Raw genomic sequence first — 27,091 nt, forward strand, 5'->3', positions numbered from 1 at the left:
ATTCTGGGCGGGAGCAGCATGGCAGATGATTTCAGGGAGCAAGTCTGGAGCCCCTGTTCCTTCCCTGTACCCCTTCTCACTCCTCCACACTCAACCACGTTTATCCTGGACTGCAGCACCAGAGACCCTCGTGAACCTTCCTTTGACATTCTTAGAGTTTCAGGCCATCATCCAGCTCCATTCAATTAGGACGGGGGTGGGACCCACCGGGTCCAATGTTTTCCTACAACATGAATTTGGACTTAAATAGTTAAAGCTCCAGGATATGGTGTCGTGTTAATCTCCCATCATACAACTGCCCACAAGGGCACTTACCAGGTCAAGATGAGGCCTCGAGCAACCATTTCCCTTCTTAGCCTGTGCACTCTGAACAGACATGCAGGTCCAGAACAAAGCACTTATCCCTTCTGTGGTCTTCCTTTTTCCGTTGAGAACCCCACTATTGTTCCTTCTCTGTCCCTGTACTCCTCTGCTGTATTCCCCGGGGAGATCACAGCTCTATACCTGACATTACTGCTCACAGATATGGAAAAATCCACTAAAGATGGCAATACCCCTTCCCAAGTCTGTACTTGCTGAAGGGCACAAGAGAAAGCAAACCCTTGACCTAAGCCGTGGACAAGAAAGAAGGGTAAAGAGTCTCTTGACAGAAAGAAGTGTATAAATTTGTAAATACTAGTCAATTTTGAGCCAGTGCCTGAGAGTTTACTTTACAAATCAAGTGTGGTAGAGATAAAGCTTGGCATGGAAACAGCTCCATCTGAGAACACAAATAATCACATGCCCTTCCACGGGAGGTACAAAATTTAAGTCACTAGGAGCATCGGGTAATATTGAGTTAGAGACTGTTGTGTATTGTTCCCATATCCATATGCTTAGGTCTCAATCTTTTCACCACTATGACCCTAATCCTTAGCACAGTGCATGGTACATTAAGGTTCTTAAATTGAATAACAATTTCCTTGAAGTCAGGATTCCAGTCCTCACAACAGCACAGGACTAGAGAAGAGAAGACATTAAATATATAACTTCTTAATCAGTTAGCATCTAAGACTAATAGGACACCTCACCTGAACTAATTCCCCAGACAAGATGGAGTCCCTGAGATCATCAACCCCTCAGGCTTACACAAGCTTTCCCGAAGGTGGCAGAGTTCTCCTAGCAGGGCTAGGACAAAGGGCGTAAAAAGAATTGAAACAGATTTTATCCTACCCTCGGTGATACAATCCCAATACCACCGCCCCACCTGCCCCCAGTCCCCCCTCCCAGGCTGGGCTGCTTCTCAGCCAGCTCCTATGGGACAACTCTTTTGTCTCAGATCTACAGAAAGCAAGATTCTCCCACTCTAACCCAGCTCAGGAGCTAGTGGGGCCAGGAATTGGGTCTTGGATGAGATGTTGTGATAGAATTTCTTAACCTATTAATGTTGCTGAGTCCTAAGATATCCTTCTGCTATCACTGCGTCAGGCTGAAATTTCTCTTTGAACTGATATAGTGAAGTTGGGACAGGCACCCAGTGTCCCCCAGGCAGAAGGGCTTAGATAGCAGCATAAAAGCTTTTAGTTGCAAAGCCTTCTCATAACCAGGCTCGCCTTAACAATACTCCTTTGTCCCCCCTCAGACGACTAAGCTCCTTGTATCCTGGCAAAGGGAGGCACGGAGGGGAGGTGACTATCTTGGAGTTTGGTTTCTAATCTCCAGGGCAGAAATTCTTTCAAATTTGCCCAGCACCTGGGCTGACTGCTGAGTGGGAAATGAGAGCAGCTGTGGATGGGGCTGGCTCTCCCCATGATTCCCAAGTTTCATAATCAACTCTAGCCCTCCCCAAATTTACAACCTTCACAGTTAAACTCACACTTACAGCTGTGAAGTAGTGTAGTTCCAATGTATGTTCATATTTTCACTTTGATTTCTTTTAGCATTGGCCTCCCCCCCACTTAATTTACTGCTGGTCTCATGAACCTGCACTCATTTTCCAGGCTACCTTACTGCACACATGTTAATGTCGTAATGCTTTATGGGTGAATTCACATTATCACAGAATGGTGAGTTCCTCATTTTCAGGCTCGAGGCGTTCATGAATACTGCATAGTTCTTATCCACTGCATTTTCTTTTTGATGACTGAAAAAAAGAGAGAGGACATGACTTTTAAATATCCCTAAAGTAGGAACAGACATTATTTTGAGAGCTCTGTGACAAGTACGCACCCCTTTCCCACATGGACGTGTTGGGTAGCAAACCTTCTGATAAAACTGCAGTCAACTTGACCATTTCCCTGGGGCCTGATGCCTCTTCCCCCTCCACTGGTACCACTTTCCACTCCTCAGAGGCATTTAATAAACATTCAAGGACATCCTTAATAACCTATTGCACCTGCTTCCCTATCACTGTTCATCCATCCCTGAGCACAGCTCGCAGCTGTGCAAAGTCCCTAAAACGTTGGCCTGTCTCTAGCTCTATACTCACCCCAGCACGAGCAGTGATTTTTGTCAACAGTCTAGGCCTTCCTGTCCCAGTACTTTTCAGAGCTTCCTGTTACTTTCTGAAGGCTTCTGTGCTTCCCCTTTCACCTTTTCTCATGGCTGAGAACTTTACGGGCCCCGAGTCAGGTGTACATTTCCTGTGCTCCTTGCTTCCCCCATACCATGGACATTCCCTTTTCCGGGGATGCCTAGCAACCTCTCCTTTCCTTTGGGTAACGGTAACAGCACTTTGATTTCTCTGTCTTACCTCTCAGTTGTGATGTGGGGTGCTGATAGAGCTTACATCCGGGTATCCTGCTGGCCCTTCCCTGGCCAAGATGCGGATGCATGACTGAACTTAGGCAAATTTGATTCTTACACTTGAGCAGAAGTGATAAAAAGATTGAAGCCCCTTTGTTCCGGCAGCAAGGCCCTGAGGAGGCTCTCAGTTACTTCCCATTCCCTGGACTCCCAAAGCTGTCCTGGTCCTAGCCTTTTCAAGTCTGTTCTGCCTGCATTCCCTCCAAATCTGTGAGCTACCTGGTCATAGCCTGGCAATAAATTCCTTTTAGACTTAAGATAGCTAAAGTCAGTTTCTGTTGCTTGCAGCCAAAGAATCCTAAATGGTGCAGGTTCATACTCAGCCTCTTGATGCCTCTTTCCTTCCTATTTCAAGAAAAGGCTTTTACAAAGAGATTCCTTCCCCCCCCCACCCACCCATTTTCAAACTCCAGCAGATTACCTTGACCTCCTCTCTTACTGCCAAGACCATATCTTCTGGAAGACAAGAAATTTTCTGCCCTTCCACTAAGCACACCATCTAGAAAGCAGAAGCACTTGTCCACCATAAGTAATTTTCATGATGACTTTCAAGGGAAAGTTTCTTTCCTTTCTGTTTCAAAGGGAACAGAAATATTTCTGTATGCCTCTTCTGGAGGACTGGTTCCCTGGGGGTTCCCCCAGTTCTTTCTCACCCAACTTATTTTCCTGTTAAGCCGGTCCAAATAATTCCAAGCTCAAGATCGCCTTTGACTTCAATGCTTCCTCGGCCCCTACCTCACTCCTCTCTTTCTTATCACAGCATCTGGGACAGACTATACATAGTTCTCTCTCGGCCTCCAACTTCCATGCTCCAGCTCCCTCCTTCCTGGTCCTTCCTGCTCTGGCTGCTGGCCCAGTCCCTCCACTGAAATCACCCTCTGGAGCAACATCTCTCCTGACTTGTAGTCAGAGGGCAACCCCCAAAGAACCAGTCCTCTCTAATGAGCATACAGAAGTGTTTTTCTGGTGCCCCTTGAAAGTCATTGAGAAAACTACTTATGGTGGACAAGAGCTACGGCTTTTATGGAAGGTTTGCTTTGTAGAAGGGCAGAAAAGTTCTGCCTGTCTTTCAGAAAATATGGTTAAGAACCTAACATATTCAAGGCACTTTAGAAACACAAAGACACTTGAAAGACTGTCTTTTTCCCTGCCTAGTGGTAGAACAGAAAGAAGATGGTGAAGAGAAAGACCATTAGTTGCCTGTGGTGGCAGGGAATTCAAACTACGTATGTGTTCCTGGCACTGTGCTATGGTCCTAACACGCATCATCTCGTTTGTGCTTGCAACCGCCATGGGGTTGAGTTTTATCGCCATTTCCATTTTGCAGATGAGGAAATAGGCTCAGAAAGCTTAAATAAACGGCCTTAAGACATCTGGCTGGGATGTGGGGTCTGAACTCAGATCCAAGTTGCTCTGATAAGACAAGAAGTCAAAGGGCTGGCATCCTTTGGCGCGTGTTAGTGCGGTGGGGCTTGCTTTGCCCCATGGCCCTCCACCTTGAATCTATACTTGAATCACTGGAACCACTATCATGGTGCCTACCTTCACCCAGGGCCACCCCGCCCCAACCCATTCCCAGAACACCGCATGCTTGTCTCAGCATTCTTTGGGTGAAAAGCCAGGGGACTCACTTGCTGCTACAGATGCTATTTTTAGGTCTGCTTCTGCAACAGACAGCTCTGTCCTGTACACACCTGATCTTATTTGAAATCTTCTAGGTGCAGATGGAAAGGACCTTGGATGGGGTGCCAGAAGACCTAAGTTTGAACTGCATTCTGCCTTTACTAGCAATATAACCTTGACCATATATAATCTCTCTGAGCCTTGATTTCCTCGTTTATAGAATGGGGATTAAAAACAGCTGCCTTACCCAAAGAGAGAAGATATGTCCACTGTAAGGCATTATATAAATTTTTATTAGGAAGAAATGATTCCTAATTTGGGAATGAGGAAGACCCAGATGATGGAGTTAAGTCCATAGGAGAGCTGGTTACAGGAGAGAGTGACTGATGCCAACTCTTGTGCCTTAGTTCCCAACTCTTCCTTCTTCAGATTCTGTAACTGGCACCTTGGCTTCTATATACTATGGCTTCTATACTAAAATTATAGAGGAAAACATTTTCTTTGACCTCAAAGTTTATTTTTTGCCTCTGATTTCAAAAGAAATTCAAACATTTTTGCTGGCCCCCAAAATATTGTGGGTGCTAGGCACTGCAAAGTACCTAATGGATAAGTCATCCCAAATTCAGATCTTCTGCCTTAACAGACCGCTGTGCTTTCCTCTGAGCAATGCTGCCTCCCCCAGCCAGAAGGGAGTAGGATCAGCGGCCAGCCACAGATTGAGAACCAGAGCAGAACTGGTCCTCCGAGGCAAGGGGGCGCCAGGGAGGTCCCTCTGCAGCAGGTGGGCTTTGCTGCCAGACTTACTGAAGCCTCTTCTTGCCAAGGTGTTTCTGGGAGGGGGCTGTCTCCTGCCTCTCTGACAGTGTTCTAGGACAGCCCACATGCTTCACTGTAGCTCTGGTCGCTTCTCCCCATCCCTGCTTTACCCCCAGCAGAAAACACTTTCCTGTTATTGAAGGCCTACTGTACTGAGGACTCTACATACATTGCTATTGGGTCATCACAATATACTTATGAAATAGGCGAGATTATCTCCATCTTAGAGGAGGAAACTAACTCAGAGAAGCCAAGAGCTCTTGTCACTGGCACCGCATGGCTGTGCACTTCCTCTGTGGGTTTGAGAAACCCAAGACTTAGGATCAGATTAGGTTCGGACTGGAGGACAGCAGCTCAGCTTCTCATCCAGAGTGGGGCAAGGCCAGCTGGATGAACCTCAGGTTCCTTTTCTTAGAAGACTCTGTGCTGCCTTGGACCTCTGAGAGCTCTCTGTCACTGTGGCATGTGACAAAAAGGGGGTGAGGGCTAGGAGGGAAGCAGCCATCAGACCTCACAGATCAGGCCTTGGCACACATATGGTCTGTGTGAGAATTAGAAAAGAGCACCCCCCTGGATGGATTATTTACAAAAAGATACCTTCAGGGGGCATTAGAAGTTGTAAAAATGTCCTTCCCTCTGGGCTGCAGAGCCCAGGGCCAAACCCAGGCTTGGTGTAGGGATTGGGGTTGCATTGCCTTCCTACTCCCTGCGCAGCCTTTCTGCAGGACCCAGGACCCGCCTGAGGGGCCTGTCTCAAGGCAGGGCCCTCTGCCACTGATTTCTCACAGTTCCACATACCAAAATCTCCAGGTTTTCTAGATGACATCCATTATTTTCCACCTTCCAATAGAAGAATCGAGATTGACTTCAGAAGGAAAATCTTATGTTTAATCTTTGTGGTATAAACCAAACTGTGGGCCTTGGACGTTCAGGCTCTGCCTTAGGTAGATTCCGTAACTTCCACAGGGCTCAGTTCTTCCATCTTGAAAATGGGGATAATAAAACTCATCTTGCAGGCCCGTTTCAATGAATGGACGGCACGGAACATTATGCTGGCATATAGTGGGTCTGCAATACCATGTTGACCGTGGCCCTCAGGTAGCTGGGACCTACAGGCTACCCACAGTGGACATTGTACACGCAGTCCACACAACTCCTACAAGCTGGGAGCTGAGGGGTCCCGGCTGGTCCTCTCCTCGGGGCTCCTGCAGACACCTCAAACGCAGGCGCGGTGGCAGAAGCTGGGAGGGCCGAGGAGCTCTGCACTGCAGCCACCTGCGCCGCGGCCCGGACCGAGGGCGCGCTTCCAGGCGCCCGGGGCGCCGCCGACTCACGGCGGCGCGAGGCGGTGCGGTCGGCCGGGCAGCGGACCCGGCGGGGGAGCGGGGAAGCGGGCGAGCAAGGAGTTAAGCGGGGCCGGAGGCAGAGCGCTTGTCAGACGCGAGCATGTGCAGTTTGCACCGCATCCGTACTATGGGTGAGTGCCGCCGCCGCCGCCGCCGCCGCCGCCGCCGGCTCCGTTCTGCCCGGGCAGCGGCGACAACAGCCCCCCGACCTCCGCACCGCCGCGGCGGCGGCCGACACACAATGCGGGACTAGGCGCCGCGCGGGAGGACCGGCGGCGTGGGGGAGGCAGGGCCGGCAACTCGGCGCGGGGGGAGCCCGAGCGCCGGGCTTGGGGGCGGGGAGCAGGCGGCGCAGGAGAGCGCCCCGAGCACCGGCGCGGGAGGAGGAGCGGGAGCGAGCAGGGGAGACAGCGCTCCCGGCCGCACCTGCGCCCGGCAGGCGGCCGGCCCTGCCCTGCCCCTGCTCGCGGCCCCGGCCCCGGCCCCGCACCGGTAGGTGCCCCCGATGCCCGCAGAGAGGCCTTTCCGCCGCCGGGAGAGGTGGCCGCGCGGGGCGGGCAGCGCCGAGTGCGGGGGGGCGCGAGCGATGGTGCGGTGATGGGGAAGACCAGGCGACCGGGCTGGGGACGCTGCCGGATCCCGCTTCCTCTTTGCTTTCGGTTTCGAAGCGGTGCCCCGGCTCGAGAGCGAGCCGCAAATTAGATGGTGCGCCCAGGCTTGGATTCCCTGAGGGGGATGGGCACACAGGGGGGCGTGTTGGGGAAGGGGGTGCACGCTGGCAACTTTCACCGCCTGAAACAAAGGGGGCTTGGGGAGATGCGAGGGGAAGGGGTCAGCCGGGGATCTCCGGCAGCGGAAGGTTGACATCCCCTCTTCCTCCGGGCGGAGAGCATCCCCTAGGCCGCCTCAGGGGAGCGGAGGGGGCGTCAGGCTGGGTGGAAGCTAGAGAGGCTTGGGAGTGGGAACCACGGACCCTCCTGAGTTTGAGGCTGAGGACTTTTCTGAAGGGGAGGGAACCGTGCCAAGATGAACCCTCTCTCCAGGGTGCATAGAAAAACTAGGTGATGGTGGACTGCACACCTAGGCGTCCTCCCCTTCCCAGCCCCCTGGCTGCCAGCTCTCCATCTGCCCACCCTGATTCCGGTCCTCTGTGGGAGATGCGGGGCTGGGATGGGGACCATTACAGCAAGGGGAAGGCGATATTGGCCTCTTTCCCAGGTGTCTTCCTTTCCCTCTTCCTGTGCCCAGTCAGAAACTGATCCCCTTCCCTTCCTGCCCTGGACTGTGTCTCCCTCTTTCTCCACAGTTTCCTTGGGGGGTATGTTTGTTTGTTTGCCTCAGGTACAGAGCTTAGGGTGGCAGGTTGTTCTGACGCCACTTCGAGCCCTCCCAGGAGGAAAAGAGCAGGACCCTGGGGAGCTGTGCCAGCATAACCTTGGGGGCTCAGCTCACCAATTCTCCTGCGTTCTCAGCACCCAGTAGCAAAGGAGCTGTTATTCTGGCCTTCAGACTTGGGTCATCAGGGGGCCTGGGTTTTTCTCTTTGCTGTAACCAGGAAGAGGGGTCAAGGGGAGGGCTGAAGAGCCTTCCCGGGGCAGGGATGGGGGATACAGTGTCTTTCTCTCTAGAAAACAAATGGGCCAGTTTCCAGGTCCCCAGTCCCCGACCTTGTGTCTCCAAGAACAAGGTGCCTCCAGCTCTGATCTGGCTTGCATGTGACCACCGGCTTCTATCCTGTGGCAGGACTGCCCATTGCCTTTCTTCCTCTTAGAAAAGACAGCCCTTTGAGAGTCGGATTTTCCCCCTGGTTGCAAGGCAGTGCTACATCTGCTTGCCTGTGGAGACAGAAGGCACTGGATTGTGGGCGGGGGGTGGCGGGTGTTGAACTGCTGGGTGACTCTCCTGTCTGCTCCTGTGACTGAACTAATGCTGTGAGTGGTTGGGCCAGAGGTGGGCCTCCCAGGACACCCTAGAGGAATGGAGGGATGGGCTGAGATGAGGCTTGGCCTTTCTCCCCTAGGCTTTATATTTGGGGACAGAGTTGAGTAACTGGGGAGACAGTAGAGAGTAGGCCAACTTATTTATCTCATCCTTGGAGGGAAATTACAAGCTGATTTAGTGTTGACTTTGGTCACTTAAAGGTACAGGAGGGAGGGAGCAGTAAAGGATAGCAGGAAAAAATGAAGTCCCCTGAGCTATAGCTCTATATGGCCCTGGACCTTGTGGCTGAAGTCAGATGCAGGTGCTAGACCGGAGAGCACCACCTGCCCCACTTCTAGGGCCCTTTCCCCTCTAAATGGGCAGGGTTGATTATGGCTCAGTTCCCCTTTGGGTTAATCCCCAAGCTATTCTGAGCTGAGGATAATGGTATAGAGGCCTGACCTCCCCACCTCCAGTGGTGAGAGAGGGGCTTTTCCATGGACTGTTACTCAAATGTACTGACCATAGATGGGAAAATGATACTCCCTCCGACTCCCCCTTTTAAAGTGATGAGGCATGAGTTTTTACATTTATAAAGTGACTTAAGTGCCCTGGGTTCTTGAATGAAAGATGTTAAATGAGTTAGGGAGCCTTATACTGTGTTTAATTTCACTTGTATCAGATTCACATACTGTTTCTAAAGGGAAAGGTGTCATTTTGCAGGAAAGGGCTACATTACAGCATTTGTGATAGGGAAAGCTCAGTGTTGGTTTTAAAAGTGTAAGTTTTTAATCAGAAAGGCGCTTGCGGGCAGCAAGTGCTTTTCTGTCTGCCTCTGCTCTCTGGATACCTTCAGGTTACTTCCTAGTAGGGTTTTTTCTGGTAGATGGTGTCCAGCCTGGATGTCGGTGACAGTCACCCTCCAAGCTCTCAGAAGGGTCTCTGATGATGTTGGGGACGCTGATGTTATAAATTGAGACCTGGGTAAGGGCAGTAAAGTGAAGCCGCTTGACCTTATCAGCAGCCGTATCAGATCTGGCTGTCCTTGAGGGAAGGGAAATCTAACCCTGGCACAGCCTGACTGTTTTCAAATTTGTATCTCTTTACTTTCCTCCGCACTCCTCCCCCACCCCCAATTTACAGACAAGGTGGTTTGGGTTATTTTTTTATTTTTACTTTTTGTTCCAGGAACATTCCTTTTAAGGTGTGGATAATTTCTGACTTGTCAAACTCTCAGCTCCCTTTGTGGCAACACCTGGCTAAGGAGGGAATGTCGGAAGGGATACTGATGCTCTGAGCAAGAAGAAACTCAGCCTTACTGACCAGGTGTTCTGCTTCCTCCATCACCACCTCTCAGAAGTCAGAGGCTTTGTATTTGAAAAGTAAAGTCTAAGCTGATTTCTGGGGAAGGGCTGGGAGGTGGTACTTTTGACTGTGGCTTCCATGGAGGGAAACTGAATCACACTAAGAGTTAGCACACTGGCTGTGGTGTGTGTGAATGTCTGTGTTGGGGAAGTTTTCCTTTCCTGGGATTTAAGAATGTTTACCGTTAAGTACCGGAGGAGATCCACTGGTTACACTTTTTCATCATGAGATAAAGATGCACTGATAGAATTTAGGTACCTATGTGTTTGATTTCAAATGTACATTTGCCTCAGACTTTGAGCTGTGGGATGTGTCATGCTGCTGTGATTCAAGGAGAAGGAAGGGGTTTTCACCCTTAAAACTCACAGCCATAGATAGAACTGAGGCTGAATAAGGAATCTATCCCATTCTCTGTCCCATTCCCAGATGAAAAAGAGAATCTGCTCCCTTCCCTTTGCTCACATCCATCCTGCAGGTGTGAACTCCCACTCTGCTTCGCCCTAAGGCTATCCTCAATGTTCATTTTAACATCAGTTCCTTTATGTATAGATCTGGTGGGGTCGAGGTCACAGAGTGAGTGCCATTGGCCCCCTGGTCCCTTAGAGGATGGTTCTGAAAGGTAACTTTCCACCCTCCCCGGATGTTGGTGCTTCTGCCTTTGGGGTCGGTCACCATCAAGTCTGGCAACTCGAGGAGTAACCAAAGTCATTGCCAATTCCTGTTTCTGAACATCCAGCTCCCCATTGTTCTTTACTCTGCTTGCTCCCCAACAGGGAGTTTGATACCCTTTGAGGGCTCTTGGCTCTCACTGTGGCTGGTGTTATAGAGGGACAGCATCCTTGGAATTAGGGCAGACAGTCTACATGGGCAGGACTTGGGTCCTCAGATCGCTCCTTTTTGCTGCTCACTCTGGAAGCATGGCAGTTAAAACAAAGTAAGACTTGCATTGTTAAATCCTAACTTACCATAGGGAGATCTAATAAATCGGGGGCGTAATTGGAGAGGGCTCTTTCTGCCATTCCTTTCCACGTCAGAAGCCCTGCATTCAGGACACACTGGATTAGCCATTTCTGACTGCTTTCGTAGTTGGACTTGAATGACGAAGGCCTTCTAGCTGGTTCATTCATTTGTTGTTTCCTTTCAACTTTTTTTTTTTTTTTTGCGGTACGCGGGCCTCTCACCGCTGTGGCCTCTCCCGCTGTGGAGCACAGGCTACGGACGCGCAGGCTCAGCGGCCATGGCTCACGGGCCCAGCCGCTCCGCGGCATGTGGGATCTTCCCAGACCAGGGCACAAACCCGTGTCCCCTGCATCAGCAGGCGGACTCTCAGCCACTGCGCCACCAGGGAAGCCCTCCTTTCAGTTTTTAAGAGGCACTCCTGTCACGTGAGTTTCTGGAATGGTCCGTTTTCATCAGAAAGGTCACTTACCCTGAGTTTTCCTAAGGCCTTGACACCAGCTCCGAGCTAGGGTTGCCAGCCAAGAAGGAGATTGAAGGGCCACAAAGAGAGGATTCTTTTCTGGAGTTCTGGAGTTCTTTGGAGCAACGGTGGGGACCACTGCCAGCCCCCATCTTCTTTTCCATAGCTGTCCTTGGCCAGACTCCATTTAGTCTTCAGTCCCTAGGACCCATACCCTGCCTCATTCCCGATCAAAAAAGCCTTTCTAAAGCCAGGAATAAGGCAGCCAGGTCAGTGGTCTTACTTTCATCTACCTTCTGAAAGCAAATATGGACGAGAAATATTGTCACCAGTGGGAAACAGAAGCAGCGGCTCCAGACTTTCATTTTGTAAATGTGTTTTCGCCTGCCACAAACAAGGAGATGACCTTCCTATGCTGATCTGTAGATGCCTTAAAGCTTTCATATAGCCTGCCCAGTTTCCAGCACATGGCGAGTACCTATTACATCATCAGCTGTGGTACTTGGATATGATCAGAGACCCAGATTTCTAGGCTGTTGGGCAATGCTGTCGTTTGTGCAGGAGCTGATGGTTGGCGAAGGCTTCCGGAATTAGGAAATCCGGGATCCCTCCCTGACTCACTCGTGTGACCTTGGACAGCCCATGTCAGCCCTCTGGGATTTAATTCCACACAGGGAACTTCAGCTGGCTTCAGTGAACATAGCAATAATAATGACGACAGCCACTGTTTATTGAATACTTACTATATGCCAGGCATTGGACTAAGCACTCGATAAAGAATAAAGTCACTGCCCATGTCACACAGCTAGCAAGAGTCCAAATTGGGATTTAAACTGAGATCTGTCTGATGCTACTGTGTTCAGTAGCCTTGGATAGCATGGTGGAACAAACGCTGGGGAGGAAGTAAAGTGGAGGTGGTGTTAGTTAAAGTATAGGAAGGAGAGCTGGTGTGGATTAAACACAGCTACTTAAAAGGAGATGAAAATTGAGATTCTTCTTTGAAAAACAATATCCTGACGAATGTTTGGGAAGAGAGGGGTCGGTACCCTGCACTGGGGAAGCAGACCAGATGGCCTGGGATTTGCTGTAAGAGGACCAGACTTCTGCTTGCCATAGGGATATGTCTCATAAACCCCATTTCATCTGGATGCCAGATTTTTCTCTTGCTTGATAGGCTGTCTGGGCAGCATTTTGCCTTCTGTCACCCTCCTTCCACTAGTCATAGTAGTTCGTCTTAGCAGATTCTTGACTCCAGGCCTCGTCCTCCAACCTAGTTTCTGGGCCTTCCTTCCCCTGCCCGTCATTATGGTCCAGCTGTGGAGACCCTGATTATGACTCCTGGTCCCAGGTATACTCTGCAAAGTATGGTAAGCATTGGACCATCCTGTTCTTCTGAGGAAGTACTTGTGGCCGCTGATTACTCCATTCAAAGGTGACCGGCCAGTTCATCGGGATGGTCCTCAACTCTTTTATCCTTGTTTGTTCTAGGCAAGTTAACTCTGGGGCTTTCCTACCACTGTGACGTGTTTGTGGAAGAGGAATGAAGATTGAGGTGGTGGCCTGCGGGAGGGGAGCTGACCTCCTTTGAGAGTTACCATGACGGTGTATAATGGAGCGTTGTGCTGGGGTCTGGGGACTTTGTTTGGTTCTTGTCTCAGCTCATGTGACATGAGTTCGTTTCCTTGTCTGTAGAATGAGAATGTTGGAAGAGATATTCTCTAACACCTCCTGCAGCCATCATGCTTGGGTCATCTAGTAGAATCTGGATAATTTGGTTTTTTCTCAAACGATAACTCAGCTGGTCTGGAGTTGGAGGAAGTCACAGCTGGGAGAGCAGAGGTGGGGTTGAAGGAGAAAGAAGCCAAATTGGAAGTGAGGGGACTAAGATACAGTTGGAGCAAGTCCCTTCTTGGGAAGGGGGACTAGGTTGGATCATTCCTCGTTTGTTTAAAGGGGGCAGCCGAGAGGTGGCGTCTGTTCACCCTTATACACGCCATCTCCTAAATGATGAGGTACACCCCTTGTATCTTGTCTTAAAACTTCAACTTTATCCCGCCCCCGTCCTTCCGCTTTCCCCAAGTGAAGGCAGCAGGGAAGTTGTGCCTGGTGTATGTCTTAGAGTCTGCACTTACATGTGGCTGATGCCAGGGCCTGGTTCAGTCCAGGATCCTCCAGGGCTCCGGGACCGGAGGACTTTGATGCCTTCCGACTGACTCAGAGTCAATGAGAACGTATCTCCCCCTGCTGCCCTAGCTCCACTTAAAAGAGCAAGATCATACTATGAGCTCAGCCTAGGAACTCGTGAAATTGGGCCGCCTTGATTTCCCTTTGCGCAAGCCATTTGTCCAAGGATTCTGTTCTCCATCGGTACGTCTTCTGTTTTAATTTCATCGTATTCAAGGTTGGGGAGCAAATGAGTTCCCATTGAACCCACCAAACCCATCTTTTCTGTCCCTACCTGCCTTGCTTTATTCCTGAGTTCCTTATTGCCCTATAGCAGTGATTTCTAATGGTGGTTACCATACCACTGGGAATATTGAGAGATGATTTTAGTTGGTAAAGGGACAAACATTTCATTTTAATAGCTATGTTTCTAATGAATGTAAAGAAACATGACTCATTGGGATGACTTAACTCACTAACACGACTTAATTGTGTCTCCTGCTGGACCTTTATGTTGATTTAGTGGGATTAATTGTTTCCCTGCCGTGGGAGGAAAACTCAATCAGGCCCCATAACTTTCTGGGTCATTCTTAGGCGGTAGGAGGTCCTGTGGTCACTTTAAGTCACAAACGGTCTCAATTCAGTACTTAATACATCCAGTCCTTTGTCACTGGCCTGAGAGGGACAGGAAAGGGCTTACTTGGCCAGCACTGTTGTCTGCCAGCTCCCAGCTTCCTGGGCTTGGCAGGTACTTAATGCTGAGTCTCTTCTTGTGGCCACGTTCATGGGTTTCTCAGACACTCTTCCCCCACATTTGCTGGGACCATTTACTCCTGGTTGTCTTGAAAAGAGCAAATTATCCACTATTCTAGATCACTGTTCTCTCCTCAGCCCCTAAAATCCGCGATTCACCTCCAGCCCCTTCCGGCTAAGGTCCTTCTGTCTGTCCGAGTGGCCCTCCTGGACAAGACCTGCTCTGATCTCTTGCCAGCCCTCACTTGCTTGTGGCCCACTTTAGCCCAAGGAGACAATCACACATCCTCTGGCGCAGTGAACCTGGGAATGCAGGCCCATCCCCCAGCTCAGCCGGCTCCCTTGGCTCCGCCCACAGCAGATGGCCAGCTTTTGTCTCACACCTTGTGTGTCTCAGGTATAGTCAGAGGCCAGTCCACCCTGTCCTTTCAGTTGCAAGGTCAGATATCAGATTTCCTGGGTGGTTCTTTTGGAGGCCCTCTTACCAGCTTGGGAGCGTCCTACCTGTTGTATTCACTGCCTTAGTTAACACTTTTGATGGACCCTCTTGTTACGTATCATCAAAACCACAGCTGTCACAAGAAGCCCAGGATTTCATGGATATTATAGCTTAGGATAAGGCTACAGTACCTATATAACTACAAATTTAACTTAAATTAACAACAACTAACATTTATTGAATACTTAAAATGAATGCCAGGTACTGTTTTCAGGACAGTAAACACTCTTTCATGTAACTCTTACAAGGGAGGTACTTCTTTATTTCTGTTTTACAAATGAGTAAACTGAGGCAAAGAGAGATTAAGCAGCTTGTCCAAGCTCACACAGTTGGCATCAGAGCCCGGATTCAGATGGAAAGAATCTGACCCCAGAGTGGGCTCATTTAAATAGCCATGCTCTGCCTCTTCCTAGAGGGTTGTGGGCAGCCATAAATCATGAAGGCAGAACCCAAATGATTGGGAAATGCGGCCTTAGGACATAATTGTAAGTTCTTCACTCTGGCATTTAAGCTCTCTATGCATTGCCTTTACCTGCTTTTCTAACTGCTCGTTCTGTGCCCTTCACCAGAACCTAATCCACATGCCCAACTCACCCGCCATGCACCCGCCCGCCCCGCCCCATACCTCATTATTTCCCTGCCAGGAGGTCCCTCCCCTGCTTTGCTGCCTCCCCAAATTACAGTCCTTGTGGAAGTCGGAACCCATCTTTGCTGCAAAGGTGTGTTTGACCAAAACCACTTCCGCTGGGATCTTTTACAACTCTTTTCATTTCCTCACTAAATTGGCAATTATTATGTGCTTTCCTGCAGAGAGCAGTGAAGAGCAGGTTTAGCACACCTGAGTCTGATCTCTCTGTGCCACTCACTTCCTGTTTCTAACTCGTGCAAGGCCTTCACCCTCTCTGAATTTCGGTTTCATCATTTTTAAAGTGTGGGTGTGGATTAGCCCTTTTCAGATTCCAATATTCAATGATTTTTGGTCACCTTCCAGTCTCCTCTAACTTTTCAGCTCTTGAGGGCTGGACCCGTGTCTAGTATGTCTCAGTACAGCCCAGGACTCTGTACAGGCTTTTACACACACACAGTATTTAACAATGTCAGTTGGTTGGTTGGCTGGTGGGAAATGCTTTAAGTTTGCTCTGGGCTTGACTGACTTTTAGAAATCGCCTTCCTCTGGGTGATCACTGCTGAGCACCGTTGCAGCTCTCTTTTCTGTACAAGTTTGTAACAAAAGTTTTGGGTCCAATCTGCCGCCTTTTTTCTTTAAGAGACGTAATGTAATGCTATTCAGGGCCACACTTTTTTATCTGCAGTTTCAAAATTCAAAACATTCTAAAACCAAAAGGCTTTTCTTTAACTCGTGTGATGACAAATCCTGACCTGGACAAACATGAGGCCACCGGCAGTCTCTTTACTAGGCAGAGTGTGAATATTCATAGATCTGGCTGCAGAAATGTGCATGTGTTTGGGGGTGCTGCCCCCAGACCCTGCTGTGGGGATTATGTAATCTACTGGATGTGCTCTACGTTACCTTTAAAAAAAAATCTAAACAATTCTGAATGCCAAGGGTTTGGGACCAGAGATTGTGGTTCTGTGCGGTATTTCTTCAGAGATGCTATTGGCAGTAAGTGGTGGATAGGTCCTTGGGATGCGGGACTGTGCTAACATCACAGACCCTCACGTGACCTCGCCTCCTTGGCCTTGCTCTAATCTTGGCCCTGGTTCCAGTATGATAGCCCACGCCTTGGCTTTCCAATCTGTTTTTTTAAAATATTGCATTATGATATAATTTATCTTGATTAGTAAGTCTTTCTTGGCACCTCCTTAAGTTTTGTGCTGAGGCAAGTGTGACTTCTCCCTCACCCTAGTCCCAGCCCTGCTTGACTCCTAAACCAAGAAGGCTTCCCTGTTGCTGCTGTGGCATCTCAGGAATGAACTGATGTGTCCTCAGGGTGGGAGTGACTGCTGGGTGCATGTACGTCACTTTAATCCTGGGATTGGGGGTGGGGGGAAGGGCCCTGTTGGCCCCCTGGCTGAGTCAGCTCTGCAGAGGGACTTGTAAACTCGTTCCTAGATGCATGTCCTACATCTGGGTGTTTCTTCAGAGCCCAAGTGAGCCAGGTTCCTCTACTTCCTTCTGGGAAGGAATGCAGTAACTCATTTGAGAGTCAATCTGCTTGTTAATCCCTACGGCTGCTTCAACCTAACATTTTAAAATTAAAAACAGAAAAAAAAAAGATACACACACACACACACACACACACACACACAAGTGTTCCTGGAAGAACATGAGAACAACAGAAGAATGTACAGTGGTGGAATCTAAAGTGTTCTATTGTGTTTTCTTCATTTTTTTTGATGAGGAAACCAAGAGGAGAGGTAATAGAGTTGTGAGGGTTAGTGGAAGAGCCAGGCTCAGAAAGCCCTGTTTCCAGGTCTCCCATTAGCATCCAAGCCAGCAGGCTGTGCTGTTCCCTTTTTCCCAGTCCCCAGGTGTCCTCAGATGGGGAGGACACATGAATCAGTTAGCTATCCCATCTTGATTGAAGGACACGTTTTTTTTAACCTTTCATCCCTATTTGGCAGTGACGGGCATGCCTATGGGAATTTAGGCCACCTTTCCCCTCCCATTAAATAACCAGCCCCTCTCAGATTCGGAGCCCTAAGTATTTCTGGCCTGCCTTTTTAACCTATTACATACTGTTTACTCATCTTCTCATGCATTAAGAAGAGATTCCCCAGACCAAGCCTGGCACCTAGTTCTCTGACTTCTTCTAAACACATCACTGCCTCCAGATATTCAAGCATTTGTCATTTCCCTGGGCCCTGCAGATGACGTGTGGTCTTCTACCTATTGTCATTACGTGCTGGAAAATGCTGAGGTATAGTATAATTTAAATTAATCGTGGAGATGAAATTTCCCAAAGGTCCCCAACTGAATAGTTGTCTTAAGCCCCATGGGTTGAGCACGTCGTGTACCCATCGTTCAGGAACTTCATGTCCATATCTGTGAAAGACCATTGAATTTACTCTTTGGGATTGATCGTGTGAAGCCACCCTGATTCTACTCACCCCTCCATTGCCCTCAGCACTGCAGTTTCCCTTGCATCCCACAATCTGGGATGGTGCCCCTTTTTATTAGAACAATTATTTGTAATGCCTCCTAATTACCCCGAATAAAATTCATAGATAATATGACATACCTGTATACGTAAATTAAAAAAAAGTCCATATGCCTAAACTGTATTAAGAGAAATAAAGGAAAAGTTAATTATAATACAATATCACATATTCCAGTATGTAATTGTTTGGGCACGACAACAGAAAACAGAAGGAAGGAGTCAGATGCTTGAACCTGTACATAGAATCACTGAGAATGTAACAGCTACAAATACCCACAAGATACAGGTGTGTTGTGTGGGTGACTCAAATACCAGGAGAGGTGACGCTGAGGCTTTTTCCCAGCTGGTGGACCACTCTTGGTAAAGTTCCACACAGTACAGTATCCCCTCGACTTGCACTCCGGTGGCATTCCTGGACAAGTCAGTGTATGTTAAAACCATGCAAAAATCCTCTGTTTATTTCAGAAAGGGAGTTTTGTTCTAGATGCCGATAATTATGAATGGGCTTTTCACCTCTGCGAATGCCTAGTGGAATGTTCTAAAGTTATGTGTGTGTGGGGGTTCTTTTGTGGGTTGTTGTGGGAACTGCAGGGCGTCTGGCATTCCAGGTCCCCACTAATAAGTACCTGTGGTACTCCCCACCCACCATGGTGCTGACGGAAGGCCCTTACCCCCGCCATCCCAGGGGTGGCCCCATTGAGAACAACTGGTCTGGAAGAAGGACCAGGACCAGGAACTGGGAGATCTGTGTTCTGGGTCTGGGCCACAGCACCTTAGTACTTGTATGACCTTAACTCTGGCTACCTGGGTCTCCTCTCTGTAAAGGGATTATTATTATTATTTTATTTTATTTTATTATTTTATTTTTTTTTGCGGTACGCGGGCCTCTCACTGTTGTGGCCTCTCCCATTGTGGAGCACAGGCTCCGGACGCGCAGGCTCAGTGGCCATGGCTCACGGGCCCAGCCGCTCCGCGGCATCTGGGATCCTCCCGGACCAGGGCACAAACCCGTGTCCCCTGCATCGGCAGGCAGACTCTCAACCACTGCGCCACCAGGGAAGCCGCTGTAAAGGGATTATAATGACACACGTGTCCTTGGCCTTTGGGATTGTGGCTTGCTGTGCTCTCCCCATGACCTCAGGACAGCCCAGAGCATCTATATGTGCCCCACAACGTATGTCCCAGCCACAAGCTCTCCGTCGCTGTGTGTGTTTTTTATTTTTTTCTTAGCCTTGAAACATCCTTAGGTCTCTCTTATCTGGGAAAGAAGGAAGGAGAAAGGGAGAAGGGATGCCTCCCCCTGCCCCCATCTCTACATCTCCAGCAGATTTTCTCTCTCCTTTCCTTCACAAGTAAATTTCTCAGAAGAGTCATCTGTCCACACTGTCTCAGTCACCTCCCTCTGCAGTCACACCTCCTTCTTAAATGGTCCCCAGGGACCTCTTTCTGCTAAACCTCCTCGGTCCCTGTCTGGCTTGCCTCTGCCGTTGACTGTGACCCCTGACACTCTCCTTCCCCCGCTTCCCTGGCGGGGCCCCTTCCTGGTGTCCTCCTCCCTCCCTGGCCTTTCCACAGGCCCCTTCACAGTACCTCCTCCTCTGCCAGCCCCAGATGTCACCCCTTGCACCTTCTCCCCAGAGGGTCCTCCTCTCTGCTGCTCCATCCAGCGGGGGTCCCAGACCTGCCTCCAGCCTAGAGTCCTGTGGGCATCTCACACTTCGAGCATCTGAAATGCAGTTCATTGTGGGTCACCTCCGATGCACATCTTTGCCGGCATCCTCTTCTCTCAGGGAATGAGCCCGCTATTGCCCAAGTCAGAAGTATGGATGCCATTCTCTCTCTGTCTCTCCCCCCCTCTCTCCCCCACTCCCTCTCTCTCTCTCCCTCTCCTCCCCCACCCACAATAAATCTCTCCTGTCAGTCCTGCTTTCTTTCTTTCTTTTTTTTTTTTTTTTGCGATACGCGGGCCTCTCACTGTTGTGGCCTCTCCCGTTGCGGAGCACAGGCTCCGGACGCGCAGGCTCAGCGGCCATGGCTCACCGGCCCAGCCGCTCCGCGGCATGTGGGATCTTCCCGGACCGGGGCACGGACCCGTGTCCCCTGCATCGGCAGGCAGACTCTCAACCACTGCGCCGCCAGGGAAGCCCAGTCCTGCTTTCTTAATAGCTCCGGAGTCTTCGCTAAGTTGAGGTGGCTGCTGACCCTTGTTGGCATTTAGGATTGCGACCCCTACTTACTGTTTGGCTGGATTAATATCTTTAGAGGCTCTCAGCACTGACAGGCTTAGGGTCCCCTAGGTAATTAAAAATAAGTTAATATAATTCTAAATTATAATATAAAATCATGTACTTAGAAACAACAACATTTATTTGTGCGCTGAAGCCACAGTAGCTTCTTTCTGATTCTCACTCATTTTCTCTTCTTTAGAATAACTTCCTCTGGTGTCCCGTCGTGGCTGGTGCCCTCAGTGTGTGTCTAGTGGGCCAATCCAGGATCACTTAGAATGTCAGCCACCTGTGGCCCGAGCTTGGCCCTTGGCCTCTTGGGTCTTTGCGTGTACCTGGTGGCATGACATAGATCCTGGGTAATTGTTTAAGGAACGTGTGAAGGAATGCATGAATAATGAGATAAACTTGAAGTAGGTTCATTTAAGTAAAAGGCACTGTCGGAATGGAGGCTATTATTTGTAGGCTTCTGCTATTTGACGCTACAGTAGAATTTCCACTGTCGTGCTTCAGCTTTCATACTCCAACCCACTTAGCATTGAGTAGTCTGTACATAAAAGATGCATATAAGTATTTCTGAATTAATAAATAAATGGAGTTGTGCAATGAGATGGTTTGCTCGATTCCCTTTCCTGCAGTGAGGCTGCTTAAAGAGACTCCATCAGCTGCCTCTTGTTTAAAGAGGTGCATTATTTAAAGTGGCTACCCCTCCTCATAGTACCTGGGGAGGGAGGCTGTGCTTGTGTGTGGGGAGGGGAGGGGAGGGCTGGGGGTTTACTCTGGAGTTAGGTGGTGGTGATGGTGGTGGGGTGTGGGAAACAGAGCATCTACCCTAGAAAGCCTGCATGAGATCTCAGAAGGGATGAACGTGGTCTAAAGGCCTAAAGTCAGACAGAATGAATAGGACTAACCACACATTTGCGGGGGGGGGGGGGGGGGGAATGAAATACCATGAAACACCTAGAAGGCTGTGGCTTAAAAAATATAACCTGACTCGTTAGTATGGGCTTGTGGACAAAACAGGTGTCAGAACATCTCCAGAAAATATTAACTACATATAAGAATAGATCCAAAAGGTTAACCAGTTCTGTCCTGTGGTACTGATAGGGCGGCCTCCTGGAAGATTGCTGATCTTGGGTAGAGGAAGGAGTAAATAGGTGGAGAAGTAAGAAAAGGGGAGGGCCCCATTGGAGAGGAAATGTGTCTGTGAGGGACATTGTGACAGGGCTGGAATTTTGGGGCTGGTGTAGACACGTGAGGACAAATGTCCTCCCTGGATTCACCCTCCATGTCTGCTCCACCCCACCCCACCCTGTCTAATGGAAGGGACCCCTTTGTTGTTGTTTTTTTCTCCAAACTTTTTGTTTTAAGTCCTTATTGAATTTGTTACAATATTACTTCTGTTTTATGTTTTGTTTTTTTGGCCACGAGGCATGTGAGATCTTAGCTCCCCAACCAGGGATCAAACCACACCCACTGCATTGGAAGGCAAAAAGTCCCAACCACTGGACCGCCAGGGAAGTCCCTCTCCAAACTTTTTATTTGGAAGTAATTTCAAACTTACAGAAAAGTTGCCAGAATAGTACAGAACACGCATATACTCTTTATCCAGATCCAGTATTTTTTAACATTTTGCCTCATTTGCTTTATCATTTATGTTTTCTCTCTCTCCCTCTTTCACCCTCTTTTTCCTGAACCTTTTTTTTTTTTAAATTTATTTATTTTTGACTGCGTTGGGTCTTCGTTGCTGCGCATGGGCTTTCTCTAGTTGCGGCGAGTGGGGGCTACTCTTCGTTGTGGAGCGCAGGCTTCTCATTGAGGTGGCTTCTCTTGTTGTGGAGCACGGGCTCTAGGCATGTGGGCTCAGTAGTTGTGGCACTCAGGCTCAGTAGTGTGGCTCTCGGACTCTAGAGCGCAGGCTCAGTAGTTGTGGCTCTCGAGCTTAGCTGCTCCATGGCATGTGGGATCTTCCCGGACCAGGGCTCGAACCCATGTCCCCTGCATTGGCAGGTGGATTCTCAACCACTGCACCACCAGGGAGGTCCTTTCCTGAACCTTTTTAGAGTAAGTTGCCTACATCATGGCCCTTTCTCTCTGGATATTTCAGTGTGGATTACTAAGAATAAGGATATTGTTTCACAGAACCTTCAGTAAATTGAACTTTGATATGATACTTTGATCTAATCTGCTGGTTATCTTACAGTTTTGTTGATTGACTTAATAACGTCCTTTACAGCATTTATTTCCTCTCCAGTCCAGGATCCAGCACTGCATTTAGTTGTTATGTCTCTTTAGTCTTTTCATCCAGAACAGTTCCTCAGCCTTTCTTTGTCTTTCATGACATTGACATTTTTAAGAATATAGCCGCCTCCTCCTCCCCCTTTAAAAAAAATAGAATGTTCTTCCTTTTGGATTTCTCTGCTGTTGCCTCACATTTAGACTGAGTTACACCCTCCTGGCTAGCATACACATGAGTGATGTTGTATCTTTTTCATTGTATTACATCCAGAGGCACCGGATGTCCATTCGCCCCTTACGTGTGATGTTAAGTTGGATCACTTCGTCAAGGTGTCCGATCTCTTCACTGTGCATTTACTGATTTTTCCTCGCTACTAATAAGCAATCTGTGGGGAGACAACCTAAGACCATATAAATGTCTTACTCCTTATCCACATTTTGCCCCGAGATTTACCAGTCATCCACCCTGGGTTTGCAGGTATTTCTGGATCCCAGGCAAGGCATGGGAGGTCAAGCTATCTGCGACCAGGTGACCCACTTTCGAGGGCATCACCCACGTGGGAGGACCTTGCTGTGCTGTGCCCAGCCCTGCTGAGAAACCACATTTCCACAATAGTTTTCCTCTTTCTACTCCCACCAGGATCGGAAGCTAATTCATCGTTCATTCAACTGACACATCGTTCATTCAACTGACACATAAGAATGTTCTTACGAAAGCTTCTCAGCTTTATTTGGGCACATTGGGGTATGGAACGAAAGCTAGTTCCCTCTCGGTGTCTTTAAGGAGCCTACCATTGAGTTGGGGAGACAAGACTTGGTCACTGAAAGGTAAAGGACATGTAAGTTGTCAGTACTGTGACCCCACAGGACAGCTCAGTGAGAGCTGTCCTATGACCCTGGAGAATTAAGTGCCCTTAGGAGTTTGGGGGAGGAGGGATCAGAGTGGGTTAGGTACGATGAAGGGACATTTCATTAACAAGGGTAATCTTTGGGCCTTAAAGGACAGGCAAATCTGGGTAAGTAGCGATAGATAAGGGCATTCCAGGAGGGGAACAGTGTGCACAGAGACCTGGAGACAGGAGCATGGATGGAGAAATTGGGGGACAGCAAGTTATGTACCAGTCTGGATGGGGCCAAGGGTTGGTGTAGGGGGCAGGATCTACCCCCTCACTGAGCACCTACCTCGCACCAGGCATTTTAAAAAATAACTTTCCCGATTCTGAAAGTAACACATGTTTGATATAGGAAGTTTAGAAAAATAGTTTTTCTATATAAAGAAACATTTTAATGAAGTCGCTCTATTCTTTCATCCAGAGATAAGTGGTTAACCATGGTGTATTTCCGTCATTTCTGAGATCTTCATCATCCTTCTGGCAACAGCTTCGTTTGGGTTCATAGACTCAGTAGCCCCTCTTATCCCTCAGAGGATATTAATCATACTTTGGAAAACATTTCGTTCTGGTGACTTTATTGATTTTGTTTTCCAGCTGGAACTTCTGTTCTCTAATTCGGTGCTTCTTTGGTTGCTTTGGTTTTTGTCAAATGTTTGCTAAGTCTTGGTTGTGTTTCTTCTCCCTTTGTATTTTCAGGTTTTTTAGTCACCTCTGTGTGAAACCTGATTCCGCGCTCTAGAGCCAGCTGCCCCTGGTTGTGGACAGGAGGGTGGGATGTGCCTGCTGGGGATGCAGGAGCCGTCTACGTGTCCCCTTGCCTCCCTACCCTAACGTCCCGGCAGGAGCCTGGGTGGAGAGGTGGGGCAGGAGCCCGCTTGCCTGGCTCCTCCAAATCCTATGACCAACCACTCAGGGCCTCTCCTGGGCCCCTAATCTCTTGGACCCTTGGACCCTGCAGAGCCACTCCTCTGACTGAGTGTAGAATCCTCAGCCGCACTGCTGGGGTTCAAATCCTAGCCCTGGCACTTACTAGCACTATGACCTTGGGAAAGTTGTGTAACTCTGGGTCTTATCTGTAAAGCAGGGAAAATAATAATCTGTATTTCAAAGGATTTTTGTGAAGGTTAGATGAGATAATATGTGCTTAGAACAGCGTCTGGCACATATATGTCCTGTATGAGTGTCATTATTATTATTATTCCATGATTTTATTTTGGGGGTTGTGGTTTCTGTATCTGTTTATTCTCATTTGCTTCCATCTTCAGGGAGCCCATATAATTCCCTCGCTTTCTGGTGCTGTAATGGATTTATTCTTCTTAGAAAATGTCTTTTCTGTCATTTTCTAGGACTTGGGGGATTTAGGCATTTGCCCCTGGCCTGCCATCTTGATATAGTCATACATTTCCTTCAAGTTCTTTCTCTGTGAGCCTGTATGAGTGTGTTATTGTTATCTGTAATACATACATGAAGGCGTCCGTTTCCATCTGTGTCCACTCACCCAGGAGCCTGGCCCAGGGCAGGACTCGCCACCTGGTCTAGGTTCCCGGATGCTGACTCTGTCCTGTGCAGGCCTGGGAGGTGATGAGTTCTCTTCTCGGCCTTCCTCAGGCTGGTCTGAGGCGTCCTAGTGAATGTAATGGGTCCTCTGCTTCCTTTGTCAAAAGGAATGTTAATTATTTTCAGCAGTCTAATTACGTGCCTAATGAGAGCCTGACTGAGATAACATTCCCTTTAATTACTCTTGCCTAAGTGCTGTTTGGAGCCATATTTGAGAGTGTTGCAAGGCTCGGTACTTCCACAGTAGATAAAGCTGTCTGGCGAGAGGCTGAGTGAGGGGCCAGGGTTGCTGGCCCACGGTGGAGGGGCCTGCTGCAGTCAGTGCCCAGCCCGGTGTATGCTGGCCTTTCCTCTGGGCCATTACTTAAAGAAAAGGGACAGTCAGATTGGGTCGTGTATGGAGCAAACAGCACCCATCACGGCGCCCCCAGAACAACTCATTTCTCGGTCTTCCCCCCCAACCCACCTGCCCTTCAAGCTCCTCTTGGCCAGGCCCCTCGCTCTTGGAGGACCTGCCCCCGTGCCTTTCCCTCCATTCAACACTTGGATTTTGAGTCCCTACCGTATGTCAAATTTTATCCAGGACATGAGGATGCAAAGGTAAGGAACTCGTGGTCCAGATGGCTTTCTAAAACAAAAAATTTGATCATGCCCTTCTCCTCTTTGGCCAGGAGAAATGCTACATGTCTGATCCCTGCCCCCTTCCAGGGTTTATCTTCTGTACTTCCTTTGGTGGCCTTCCTTTTGTTCTGATGTGGTGTCTTTCAATAACCAGGACTTCATGGGTAGACCCTTGGAAGGCAGCTCTCCCAAGCCCCTGGGTGGGCTTGAGTAGGCTGGAAGGGACAGCTTACATGAGATTGTCTGCCCTGAGAAAAAAGGGCAGCTCTAGGTGGCCCACTGCCATAGGTAAATTAAGTCCCCTAATTCCTGTCTGCACATCTGCACCTCCCATGAATGGTGTAGCAGGGGGAAAGTGCTGATGAAACCCTTGGCCCTCCCATTTTCTAGCTGTCATTTAACCTCTGAGCTTCCCTTGCCTCCTGTCAATCAGAGTTAATGCCTGCTTCATGGGCTCATGGAGGGGACTCATGAGATGACCTGTGTGACACCTGCCTGGCACATAGAGGGTACTCAATAAATGGTTTGGAGTTTTTTAAATAGTCCAAGCAGCACCCCCTACACTGAGTTATAGCCAGAGACTCAGAGGCTGGCCTCATTTTACCCATGGCCAGAGCCCTCTCCTGGCCTCTTGGATAAAAGTCACTCTTCAGACAGTAGACAGTGACTTTCTTGGAACAAGGGTTCATCCTCCCCCATCTCACAATGGCAGCCTTGGTTAACTAGGCTTGAGGGAGAGAATGAGGGCAGTGGTGTCTGTTCAGAAAAGAAAGAGGATTTCCAAGAGCAAGGAAGCTCAGCTCAGCTCAGCTTTAGGTCTGCGTGTTTGGCAGCCTTCTCGTCACCCTTGGTAAGTTCTAGAGCAATGTCCAGTGGAACTTTCTGTGATGATGGAAATGTTCTACATCTGCACTGTCCAGTATGGTAGACACTTGCCACATGTAGCTATTGAGCACTTTAAATGTGGCTAGTGAGACGAAGGAACTGACTTTTTTTATCTTATTCATTTTTAAAGTTAAATTTGAAAGAGTCCCATGTAGCTAGTGGCTCTCAAACTGGGTAGTGCAGTTCTGCAGTTTTCAGAAAAATCTCTCTCTGTGCACTTCTTGATCTTGGCTTGGGCCTCATCTCTAGGCTACTAGTTTTCTCATGTCCTGTTTTCAGAAGTCAAGGTGTGCTAGTTGCTGGCAAGGACCAGGTAAGTCAAGGGGAACTGACAAAATCAGTGACCAGGAGGGTGATTTGGAGCCCCCAGAGCTCTAGCCATCCCGCTGAGATTCACCCACCATGCCAGGCATCCGACTTTCTTATTTGAGATTCTGCCCCTTACTGTCTGCAAAGGGCAGAGCCACTGGTTTTCACAGCAGCAGAGATGGGTAGGTGGTGCTCAGATACGTGACTCTCGTGCCAGCTAGGTGTGTTCCAGGTGAGGAGAAACCATCTGTGCTAGTTAGAATTTTCTTGATTGTAAGTGACAGAAAATCCAACAAACTACCTGGAGTAAAAAGGAATATTTACCTTCTTGTTAAGGTGAAACACCCAGGCTAGAGAGGACCTGGTGAAGTTACTTAAATTCTTTTGATCAGAAACAGATGGAAATTCCAGGCCATGAGTTAAAGGATTTCACCTTCCCTTCATGTGTTAATAAAATTGCCAAGCAACAGCTGATGAGGAATTCACGGTTTCCAGCCCCTGCCTGCAAGAAGAGTCTTCAGTTGACTAGCTACATTTATTTGGCAGTTGGGC

At 48.8% G+C, this 27,091-nt stretch overlaps 1 protein-coding gene across 1 annotated transcript in view; it reads left to right on the forward strand.

Annotated features, from left to right (window-relative positions):
* Nucleotides 1-6,847: 6,847 nt before the first annotated feature.
* The window catches only part of TMEM229B (transmembrane protein 229B), a 38,619-nt gene continuing 18,375 nt past the window's right edge, over nt 6,848-27,091 (forward strand). Inside the window, exon 1 of the mRNA XM_060003406.1 lies at nt 6,848-7,061. The gene's annotated coding sequence lies outside the window, so the exon portion shown is untranslated. The remainder of the gene's footprint in view (nt 7,062-27,091) is intronic.

Source organism: Delphinus delphis, chromosome 2 (genome assembly GCF_949987515.2).
Source record: "Delphinus delphis chromosome 2, mDelDel1.2, whole genome shotgun sequence".
Lineage (NCBI taxonomy): Eukaryota > Metazoa > Chordata > Mammalia > Artiodactyla > Delphinidae > Delphinus > Delphinus delphis.